Below are 12,447 nucleotides of genomic sequence, written 5' to 3' on the forward strand. Positions count from 1 at the left end.
AAATAATCCCTTGCGGCGAAATGGGCTCAAAAATGTGGCATTTGGACCTCCGTTGATAGTATACCGGAAGCGCCCCAGAAGTGGACCGGAAGTACCCAGAAATACCCCGGAGGAACCTCGAAAAAGTGCGGAAAACATCCCAGAAAAATTACTAAAGGCACCCATGTTTTGGTTATTTCCACCCCAAGAAGTCTATTTCAACCCCACTTGCTATTTGCACCCCTGAACTGGATAGGGGAAGGTCTTCAACAAAATTCAAATTCTTTTTTTTGGCGGGAAATGTTTCTTCTTCCCTGGCAGAATTTCGTTCGAGATTTTGATGGATCTGTTGGGAGATTAAAGATCTGAAACTTAATGGGTATATGTGATATGAGTATAAGAAGATATTATGGTGGTTGGGATCGATCAACTTTGGCCAGAAAATCAATTCCCGATCAAAACAGGAGAGAAGAATATCGGTTTCATTTTTGGAAAGAAAATCACGTAAAAGATGCTGCATGGTTGTGGAGTTAAGACCAGATACTTTCCTAGGTTGCGTATCAATCAGTTTCTGAAGATTTTCAAGGAAATTAACGTACACAGAGAAAGAAATAAGAAATTATTCTCAAAAATAATTTTCTTCACTGTGAAGATTTTTGAGGAGTTATGGCGAGATTAAATGAGGCTTAGGAGTATAAATAGGTTACTATTATCTCATAGAAGGGTTTCGAGAGTTGGGAGGAGAGAAGGAACGCTGCAGAATCGAGAACCATGATTTCTCTCTGCTGCTGCTGACGCCATTGATGAAGATGAAGAACACGAAGAACAGACTCGCAGCAGCAGTCGTTTATCAACAGTGTCTAGACGCACACTCGTGGGTCGTAGTTCGTCGTACAACAGCAGTTAACATTTATCGTTCTTCTTGTAACAGCTGAACAGCGCCTTTGCAACAATTATTTCTGTTGCGATTTTTCTTTTCAATTGTTTTACACCTTTTCATCATTTGTAAACCACTTTTTGAGAAATAAATAATTATTTTGAGAGCATTTTTACTATGATGAGCTAAAACCCAACACTGGGACGACGGAGGAGGCCTAACTTCATACTTGGGGTAATTTCATTAATTCTTTTTAAGACTTTTGCATTAATTTAAAATTGAAATATTATTTGAATTAATTGGTTGTTATTTAATTTGATGATGTATTCTTGGCTTAGGTGTTTTGATACATCATGCTTAGGACTTACAATCAATGTTTTGAAAATCTACTTTGGTAAAATAAGAGTCCATATAATTTTTGTTTTGAGCGATTATTGTTGAGAGTAAATCATTGAGCCATATGTTATGAAAATTGGCCGAATCATTAGTCCCAGTACCTCTCGCCCATTGTGACAAATATTGTGTATATATTTTTATTTTTAAAATCTTTACAAGTCCGAGCAACGAACTTTTACTACCACTTTCAAAACTACAACAAAATGGCGCCGCCGATGCGGACTTGTATATAGATTGATTTATTTTTTTTAAGTTTATTATTTTTTTTAGAATTGTTTGTTCCTTTTTACGTTTCTTTTTGTCTTTATTTTGCAGGTTCAAAGTGAAAACTAAGGACTTGGAGAGGAAAAAGCTTAAAGCGAAAAGCAAAAAGAGAAGAAAAAAAAGGACAATTTTAGGATTTAATTTTTAATTTTTAATTTTTTTAGAGTGTGTGAGGAAAACTGTAATTTTTTTTTTATTTATTTTGGACTTTGGACTTTGAACAATTGGACTTTATTTTTTTTTTAACCCTACGGAAGGGTAATATTATTAAAAAAAAAATTTATTATATAAACTGTGTGCAGGGAAGGACGACGATTACTATATCGTCTCGGCCCCTCGGGTTCGCACACGGCATAGGAGTCGTGGCCCGAGTCGACGACAACGGTTCATCGCCCGTCTGGTACGGGAGGTAAGTCCAATCGAAACACCCGTGAATCTCCTGCAAGCGGGTTACTGTCTGCCTTAAGGTGATAATTGTTTGAGGACGAACCGAACTGTCTTTATTTTCCTAGTAAAGGGCAAGGCCTGGCCTAAACAAGATAAGGGTTCGGATTTCATCACCGCTCCCTTCTTGCCCGCCTTAGGAAAACGAAACCTAACGCGAACCCAAGCTTAAAATTTGGAATAGAACGAGACCGATAGGGTAACGAGCTTAATAGGAAACTCGTTCGAAAAATATTGGTTGCTCTTTAAGCACACTCCAAAGTTCATGATGGTTTCTGTTAGTTGAATGCGTGACTGCGCCGCCTTGTGATAGCGGTGAGGCCTTGGGTATCAAAGCTCCACTGAGCTTCCCTCGCCTCAATTCAACTTACTTTGACTCAGATTGATTCCAGAGGGGTTTGCTCAAATTGCAACGAATTCCCTTTCGAAAGATAGAAGCTGGTCTAGAAACAATCTAAGTGGAGCCATCATGCTTTTTGTTTGCTAGAAATCTTTAGGTTTGTTTTGGTGGAGTCGAGTCGGCCTTGTTTGTGGTTGTGTAGAATTCCCTTGCAATTAAGAATGTCGAACTGGTATGATAGAAGCCAATTGAATGAGTATCGACCTGAATTTGAATATGGACATCATCAGTTTTATGACCATGGTGGGAATAGTAGTTGGGAACGCCAACCTTTTCAAGGTTATGGTTCATACCATAGTGAGCCCAATTACTATCCACACACGAATTGGTCTTACGATCAAGAAAATCAGGAATATTATAGTACTAGTCATGCGTTTTTGGAAAATTACTTAAAAACTAGTCCTGATTATGACATTTCTAAACCTGTTCAATCTCTAGAAGAAACCTACCAACAAATTCGAAGGGAGTATGAACGTGCAGTTAGTTCAAGAGAAGAGAGTACACAACGGTCTAAGATATTCAATGAGACTTGTGAAAGTATAAGTGTTACGCTCAGTGCAATTCAAGCACGTTTAGAGGAAGAAAATGAACAGTTATCTAATGCTGCTCGAAATAATCTAATTTTCCAAAATAGTGTTTCCAATTCTACCCTTGATATCAATAGTGAATATTTTCCCAATCTAGAGGACGAGGTTAGAATAAAAGACACTACTTATTTATATAAGGTTCAATCATCTTTGTACTATTATGATGATGAGGATAGTAGTAATGAAGAATCTGAAATATGTAGGCATAGTGATCAGGAATCTATTAATCCAATTGAGCTTTATAATGATTATATTATTTCTAGTTCAAATCCAAATAATTTTTATGATTATTCACCTATTCAAAAGGACGAGGATTTGATTAGGGACACCACTGTTTTAGACAATGTAGTTTTTCCTTTTGATTACGAAGCCGATAGTGGTTTAGAGGAACGGGTTTATTCCGAAAATGCTGTTTTAGAGTCTAGCGACTTAGAAACAATAGTATTAGATGAAGAAGATATACCCGTAGAGATGAGTAAAGATGCACTACCTGATAATAACTTAGAAGAATCTCTTGAATATTTTAAGGACTCTGAAGATACGGAAATTCAAGAAATAATTAGAGGTCTATCTAGAGACACTGAAAACTCTAAGTTTGGGGGTGATTATCACTTCCCTAGTGCCTTACCTTTAACTCTCAGAAAGTCCCCACACTTAGGACTTGATATCTGTGCCTCGACCATTTTACAAGATTACCTTCATACTCGTTTTCCCGAGCCTAATGATGTCCATAAAGGAGTTCAGTCGTTAGAAACCCATCCTGTGGTTGATGTGGTTTGCCCAGGCTATGATCCCCAGATTGACTTTGTTTTCCCACCAAATAGTTTTCTTCCAACTGTGGGGACATTTATATTCCAAATTTGTCGAATATTAAGTTGTGAGACTAGACCTAAATGCTTTAGGAAATTAGAATCGACACATTTGCTTAAGGATGACCACTACTCTCATTGTGGTCAATTATGTAAGTCATATCTGATTGACTTAGAGGATCCGCAATTATTTAGGTTATTACTTCGTGATTCTAAGTTCGCATTTGAGTTTTTCCAGACTCTAGGACCTAGTAATTTAGATCCAATCTATGAGGAAATGCATCCAAGAAAAATATTTTATTTAGACCCTTTCATAGAACCTGAACCACAATTAGATATAAATATCTTAATCAGGAAACTAAGTAAGGGCATGCTAGTCTTGTTCATTTCGTTGGTTCAATGCAGTTTCCTTTTGTCAGCTCTTTTTGGTTTTAAAGACCAACAGTTATTCCGGCTACTGTTATATGGTTCGAGTTGACTAAACCTTTCCTACGTCTGGCTGAAGACTTTAAACTTAGCACTTCTTGGGAGGTAACCCAATATTCTTGCGACACGGTAATATCCTTCCTTATCTCTTTTGCTTCAAGTGGTAACAGTTTCTCCTTGTTCATGCTTTTAGTTTCATCTTTAGAACATTGAGGACAATGTTAGATTTAAGTTTGGGGGTATGGGAGAAACTTTTTAGTTGCAATAAATAAACTCCAGAGCCTAGAAATTTACGCCTATTAAGGATAGCACTAACCAATCTAAGTGAATGGAAACATTTTTGTTTTAGGAGCTGAGGAACCAATCTGACTAGATGGAAACATCTATAGAGTCTATTCATAAAAGCACGGAGCTCAGGTGTTAGAATTAACATGATAGTTTCGCCATATCTCGTCGAGTCCTTTTCACTTTCTATTTTCAGTTTTCTTTTATTTCAAGTGATTTGGTGGGGCACACGATTCAAGTTGTTACCTTTGCTAGGGTGAAATAGAGTGACTGAGTTACCTTTTCAAAAAAAAAAAAAAAAATATTAGACCGGACCAGTTAGACCAATCAGAATAAGTATTAACACTTGGATAGCAATATGTGTTTGTTCTCCCTGTTTCCGTCGCCTAAGCAAGCGTGGAATGCAGGACCAGTGGGAACTATCGTGTAATCTGCTGACAAGAAGCATGCGCTTGGATCCAAAAGATCTATTCATGCCGTTAAGTTAAAAAAAAATGGTTATTGTTATGTGTAGTCAACTGCTGGTTCCCTTGTATTTGCCAGTTTGTTGATCTAGATTTAAGTTATTGACCACTGGTTCCCTTGTATATGCCAGTGTGTTAATATTAGTCAGACCGGTATCTCAGTCATTTAGGTTAGGTTCACCTTGGCAGAGGCCTTCAGACAGATATGGGAAACACCGTTCACTTTTCAACCATCTACGTTTTTCTTTTTCCATCTTCTTAATCTTTTCATGTGATTAGTCTGACTCCGAGTATGATGTCCGTCGTGAAACTATCTTAGTAGAGCTCTGTCACTTATATGAATTTTAGTATGCTTGAGTGCAAACTCGTATACAGCAATTGGAATTTCGCGTCAGGGTACTTCCTCCTGTAATTAATAAGTATGCCAACCAAGGAGGTTCTTTAGTGCTTTCCAAGGTTCTGCGTAGATAGCTAGGGTCTGGAGTATTGGTTTTTGTGGGTACACCTCTGATAAACCCACCCGAGATTAACTCAGACACTTTTCAAGAATAAATTTTGCTCGAGGAATAGCAAATAATAAGTTTGGGGGTGTTGATAGACGCATTGATGTGTCTAATATGTCTCTATTGTATGTATTGTTAGTGCTCAATTTTGTATTAATTGTGTTCTTTTATGTCTTTGTAGGAATTATTAGAGAAATAATCCCTTGCGGCGAAATGGGCTCAAAAATGTGGCATTTGGACCTCCGTTGATAGTATACCGGAAGCGCCCCAGAAGTGGACCGGAAGTACCCAGAAATACCCCGGAGGAACCTCGAAAAAGTGCGGAAAACATCCCAGAAAAATTACTAAAGGCACCCATGTTTTGGTTATTTCCACCCCAAGAAGTCTATTTCAACCCCACTTGCTATTTACACCCCTGAAATGGATAGGGGAAGGTCTTCAACAAAATTAAAATTCTTTTTTTTGGCGGGAAATGTTTCTTCTTCCCTGGCAGAATTTCGTTCGAGATTTTGATGGATCTGTTGGGAGATTAAAGAGCTGAAACTTAATGGGTATATGTGATATGAGTATAAGAAGATATTATGGTGGTTGGGATCGATCAACTTTGGCCAGAAAATCAATTCCCGATCAAAACAGGAGAGAAGAATATCGGTTTCATTTTTGGAAAGAAAATCACGTAAAAGATGTTGCATGGTTGTGGAGTTAAGACCAGATATTTTCCTAGGTTGCGTATCAATCAGTTTCTGAAGATTTTCAAGGAAATTAACGTACACAGAGAAAGAAATAAGAAATTATTCTCAAAAATAATTTTCTTCACTGTGAAGATTTTTGAGGAGTTATGGCGAGATTAAATGAGGCTTAGGAGTATAAATAGGTTAATATTATCACATAGAAGGGTGTCGAGAGTTGGGAGGAGAGAAGGAACGCTGCAGAATCGAGAACCATGATTTCTCTCTGCTGCTGCTGCCGACATTGATGAAGATGAAGAACACGAAGAATGGACTCGCAGCAACAGTCGTTTATCAACAGTGTCTAGACGCGCACTCGTGGGTCGTAGTTCGTCGTACAACAGCAGTTAACATTTATCGTTCTTCTTGTAACAGCTGAACAGCGCCTTTGCAACAATTATTTCTGTTGCGATTTTTCTGTTCAATTGTTTTACACCTTTTTATCATTTGTAAACCACTTTTTGAGCAATAAATAATTATTTTGAGAGCATTTTTACTATGATGATCTAATACCCAACACTGGGACGACGGAGGAGGCCTAACTTCATACTTGGGGTAATTTCATTAATTCTTTTTAAGACTTTTGCATTAATTTAAAATTGAAATATGATTTGAATTAATTGGTTGTTATTTAATTTGATGATGTATTCTTGGCTTAGGTGTTTTGATACATCATGCTTAGGACTTACAATCAATGTTTTGAAAATCTACTTTGGCAAAATAAGAGTCCATATAATTTATGTTTTGAGAGATTATCGTTGAGAGTAAATCATTGAGCCCTATGTTATGAAAATTGGCCGAATCATTAGTCCCAGTACCTCTCGCCCATTGTGACAAATATTTTGTATATATTTTTATTTTTAAATCTTTACAAGTCCGAGCAACGAACTTTTACTACCACTTTCAAAACTACAACAGTATTCTTGGATTTACTCAATCACTTTTAAATCAGATGTGTTTCGAATTTTTGAGAAGTTTAAGGCAATGGTAGAGAACATGTTTTCTACTACTATCAAAGCAGTTCAGTCTGATTGGGGAGGCGAATTTTAGAAACTAGAATCATATTTTACTAAGTTTGGGATTGAACACAGAGTTTTTTGTCCTCATACACACGAGCAGAACCGTGCGGTTGAATGAAAGCATCGATATGTTGTTGATACCGGTCTTACTCTAATGGCTCATGCAACAGTTCCAACTCATTTTTGGGATCATGCTTTTGAGGCTGCTGTGTATCTGATAAATAGACTACCTACTCCTACATTACATAATTCATCCCCATTTGAAGTCCTTTTTTGAAAGACTCCAGACTATCAGTTTTTCAAAGTGTTCGGCTGTGCATGCTACCCCTATTTACGTCCTTATAATAAACACAAGATGGATTACAGATCGATTAGGTGTATATTTTTGGGCTACAGTTCGCGGCATCATGGCTACAAGTGTTATGAACAAACTCAAAGACGCATGTTTATTGCTCGACATGTTGTATTTGATGAGTTTTTTTTCCCCTTTGCAGGTCAGGTGATTTCTCCACCTACACCACTTACAACAACACATATACAACCCCCTACATTGGTTGTACTTGAGGCTCCCACAGAACCCACCATTGTCGAAACTTCTATTGCAAATACACCATCGAGTGCTCCTGTCCAAGAAGTGTCGATCATAACTGAAGCCACACCAGTTCCAACACCAACAGCTGGGAACGAGACTCAACTAGAAGTGGCTACAACACACGCACATTCTCCAGCAGTAACTGCTATTTCCCTTCCCACTAATACTACCACTACACAAGGGATGCATACTCGCTCCAAATCAGGGATCTTCAAGAAGAAAATATTAGTTGCAAACCGTCAGCCGTTAGCTCTAGCCAGCGAGGTTCAAAACAGTGATTTTATTCCAACATATTCTTCTCAAGCTCTCAAGCGTCCGGAATGGAGATACCCTATGACGGATGAAGTTAATTCTCATATTCAACACGATACATGGGTTATGGTTCCTCGCCTTCCATCCATGAATGTCCTTGGAAGTAAATGGGTATTTACTATAAAACGGCATGCGGATGGAAGAATTGCTCGCCGCAAAGCTAGACTCATCGCGAAGGGGTTTAATCAGCAATATGGGGTTGATTATACAACTACATTCAGTCCCGTAGTGAAGTTTACTACTTTACGTACCATTATTTCTCTTGTTGTATCTCAAGGATGGATTATTCGACAACTTGATATCAATAATGCGTTTCTTAACGGAGTTCTCGACGTGGAAGTTTATATGAGTCAGCCACCAGGTTTCGTCGATTCTTCCCATCCTACACATGTCTGTAAACTAAGAAAGTCCATCTATGGGTTAAAACAGTCGCCGCGGGCATGGTACACTCGACTGAATCAATTTTTACTTACCATTGGTTTTCAGGGATCTAGAACTGATCCTTCTTTGTTCATATATAAAGATGGTAAGGTGGTTGTTTATCTTCTAGTATACGTGGATGATATATTGGTTAACGACAACAGTTCAGGTGTCATTTCCCGTATTATTTCGTTGATTGGGGAAGAATTCGCACTCAAAGACTTAGGTGTTTTCAGCTACTTTCTTGGACTTGAGGCTACCACAAACTCAAAGGGTTTAGTTTTATCTCAACAGAAGTATATTTCCGATCTTCTTACAAGAACGAATATGCAAAACGCCAAGCCTATTTCTTCTCCTATTGCAGCCAATACTCATCTCACTAAGGACTCAGGAGAACCATTTCAAGATACTTTTATGTATCGCAGCACGGTGGGGTCTCTCCAATACTTGACGCTAACACGTCCAGACATAACATTTGTGGTAAACAAAGCATGTCAGTTCATGCACAGTCCAACCACAGAACATTGGGCTTTGGTAAAGAGAATATTGCGATATTTAAAGCATACACTTAATTTTGTGCTGCATTTTTACAGTAACTCTCCTCCAATGCTATCAATATTCACAGATGCAGATGGGGAGGTTCACTAGATGATCGAAAATCAACAGGTGGTTATGCTATCTACTACGCAATAATCTTATCTCATGGAGCTCCAAGAAAAAACCTAAAGTTTCTAGATCGAGTACGGAGTCGGAATACCGAGCTATTGCAACTGCAACATCCGAAGTGGTTTGGCTCTGTTCCTTGTTTCGTGAGCTGAGCATTCCTCTAGCGTCTCCTCCTACTCTATGGTGCGATAACATAGGTGCGACATATTTGACTGCAAATCCAGTATTTCATACCCGGAGTAGACATGTTGAAATTGATTTTCAATTTGTGAGGGACATGGTTTCTAAGAAAGAACTTATTGTCAGAATCATATCGTCAAAAGACCAGATTGCCGACATCCTAACCAAGGGCCTCTCTACCCCACGGTTTATACTATTACGAGACAAGCTCAATCTTATTGGCACAGACATTCGCTTGTGGGGGCGTGTCAAATATATTGTGTCAAAACCCAGAGATATTGTGTCGACACCTACAGCTGGAAGAGTTTCTGAAGAAAAGGAAGGCTAATCAAGATAAGGAAACAAAATCTGTCATAATCAATTAGGATTTTCTTGTTACTGTATTTGTGTAAATCGTATAGCTAGAAAATATTGTACAATCAATACTCCCATATATCACAGCAATATAAATAGAGAAGTTCTTTCTCTCCCAGATCATCCAAGGGAGAACAACCACATCTGTGTCTTTATCTTGATACAATGATCTTTTATTTCGTGCTAAGGGGACAATGCATGTAATCTGATACTCAACTATATGCTGCTAATACTAATAAATGCCTGATAAATATTTGAGAATGTTGTCATTATTTAAGAGTCTAAATTTTGTACGAGCTTTCAGATGGATCCTATTGTGACAGGAATAGTTGGCATATACGTCTGAGCATAAAGTATAATTTGGTTATAAATTACGACAAACGAGCAGTTGCTTGATATTGAACTAATTGTGAGCCGGACCCTAGTTAGCAATTCGGGATTCGGCAAACGTACGGAACGGCAAACGTACGAGTATTATACGGTTTTGTAAAATCCAGATTCGGTCCAAAATTCGGTCAACGGGACGTGATTCGTCATTAATTCGGAACGGCATACGTACGTGTATAATTCGATTTATAAATGTGAGTTCGGCTCTGAAAATTCGGTATCTATATATAACAAATAATTTGTATTTATAAGGTCATAGACCAATTTTTATGCATATGTGTGAGTTATTTAAGTAAAAAATATACTCAATATGATGATATTAATAATATATACAACATTAGTTATCCAAAAGGACGTCGTATGGTGGTTTAGATGCTTCGTTAGTGAGTTTGAGATCTCTCTCACCTTCACCTTCAAATCTCTTTAGTCGTTTTTGTTTCATAAAAATTACAACACGTCTAATATTCGGTCGTGTATGTTCGGGAAAAGTGGAGTCTTTGAAAAATAAAAGCTAAAAAATTTATGGAGAATTAAGCGGACGTATCATTCGGGATACGTAAAATTCGTGAACGATTCGCGAATAATCCGGGAATGCCACATAATACGCGACTTGGGTTCGGAGTTGCAAACGTACGCGAATAAGACGGTAAAATTCGTGATACGGAAAAATTTGCGAATGATTCGCGAATCATTCGCGAACTTACTAACTAGGAGCCGGACAGCAATCAAAATATAGTTTCCCGTGCGAAGCACGGGTTACTTTCTAGTAATGTATGATTCAATAAGCATCCATACCATTGTATGATTGAAATAGTGCACATCTAATAATGCATTCTAATTTTGTATTTTTCTTTTAGCAATTAGGTGCATCTCCTTGTTCTGGTTGTATCACGTGTGTTCCCGTGTCAGTGTTTCCCAGGTTGTCGTAGCATATGAATTGGCATTGCTAGTACAAATTCTGCTATCTGAGACTGAGACTACGCTCCTCGGATACACCTCTGCACCCCAAATTTTTAAAATACGACCACCAACCTTAAGAGTTAAGAGTTCTAAGGCTTTCGGTTTCTGGGTCATATAAAACCAACGCATGGTTATTCAGTAGCATCAGAATCTCGCCGTTCTTGAAAGATTTCAACGGCTTCACAAAGCTTAATAATCCATCAACTCTCCGCTGACAAGTAATTGTGAATAGTTTAGTCCAAGAAGAATCGCTCACTCCGTAACCTTTCTTCACCCAAATATCTAGATAGACGTTGTCCTGGTTTATAATTAAGCAAAGGGAACCCTCGAGGCTACACATTCTTACCATATAGGGATGTGCATGATCCACAGGTTTGGGGGGCGGCGATTGTAGAAACGTCTCATTGCGTAAATCAAAAGAAAAAATAACCCACCTGTGAGTACTATCATTTTACAGATGTTAATATATATAGGTAGAGTGGTTTAATATATATATGTTTGGAAACCAACAACAATTAATACTATTTTAAGATTTTAATTCAATAAACGTTATGCTTATGGCGTGTTAGGAAATAAAAGGGGGTTAGGAATAAGATTCCCAAAACCGTAACCAATGACAATGAGAGTGATGGGTTTAGGATTCCCCTTCCCACGATCCGAACACGCTGTTACGGTTACCTTAGAAATTTGTTAGCTTGAGAGGTAATTCATTAGAAGTTGTATTCAGATTCCTCCAACATCCCACTAAACAAATTCTTTGAGAAAACGTTAATGAAAAGTGATTTGTTTTTGGAGGAAAGAAGGTTAATCACGGATTTTAAGGCACAAGCACTAGAGCAAAGAGAAAATGATTTTATCAAGCTTTTATAAGCCAGCTACTCATAATTTTAGAATTGTGATAAATATAAAATATGTGATATCTTTAAGCACAGGTTTTGCGTCTTCATTTCTTCTCTCCGTTATCTCTCTGCCCGGTGTCCTGTCACTCTCTCCCTCTCCTCACTCAAAAGAGAAAAATCATGTCAAAATCTTCTGATTTACAGTGGTGAGCCTCTCTCCCAGTTTGATGATATTAACTAGTTCATGTGGATGCTACGCCCACTGTGAGTTGGGCACCGGGATAATCCACCGTGATATAGTCAAGGTGGGCCCCACTGGAGCTGAGCAGGGGCAGTCTGTCAGGGTTGGGGTGGGCCCACCGTATCTGTGTTACGCGGGATTATCCCCGGAGCCCAGCTCACGGTGGATTAATTATTTCATGTGTCATTTTTGTTTCAGTTACTTATTGATATGTGAAAACTACAGACAAATCCATTTTTCAGAATTTTTCCACTATGAAACCCATGGCCAGAAAAACTCACGCGCGCATTCATTTTCTATGAAAAATATCTCCCA

Source organism: Papaver somniferum, chromosome 7 (assembly GCF_003573695.1).
Source record: "Papaver somniferum cultivar HN1 chromosome 7, ASM357369v1, whole genome shotgun sequence".
Lineage (NCBI taxonomy): Eukaryota > Viridiplantae > Streptophyta > Magnoliopsida > Ranunculales > Papaveraceae > Papaver > Papaver somniferum.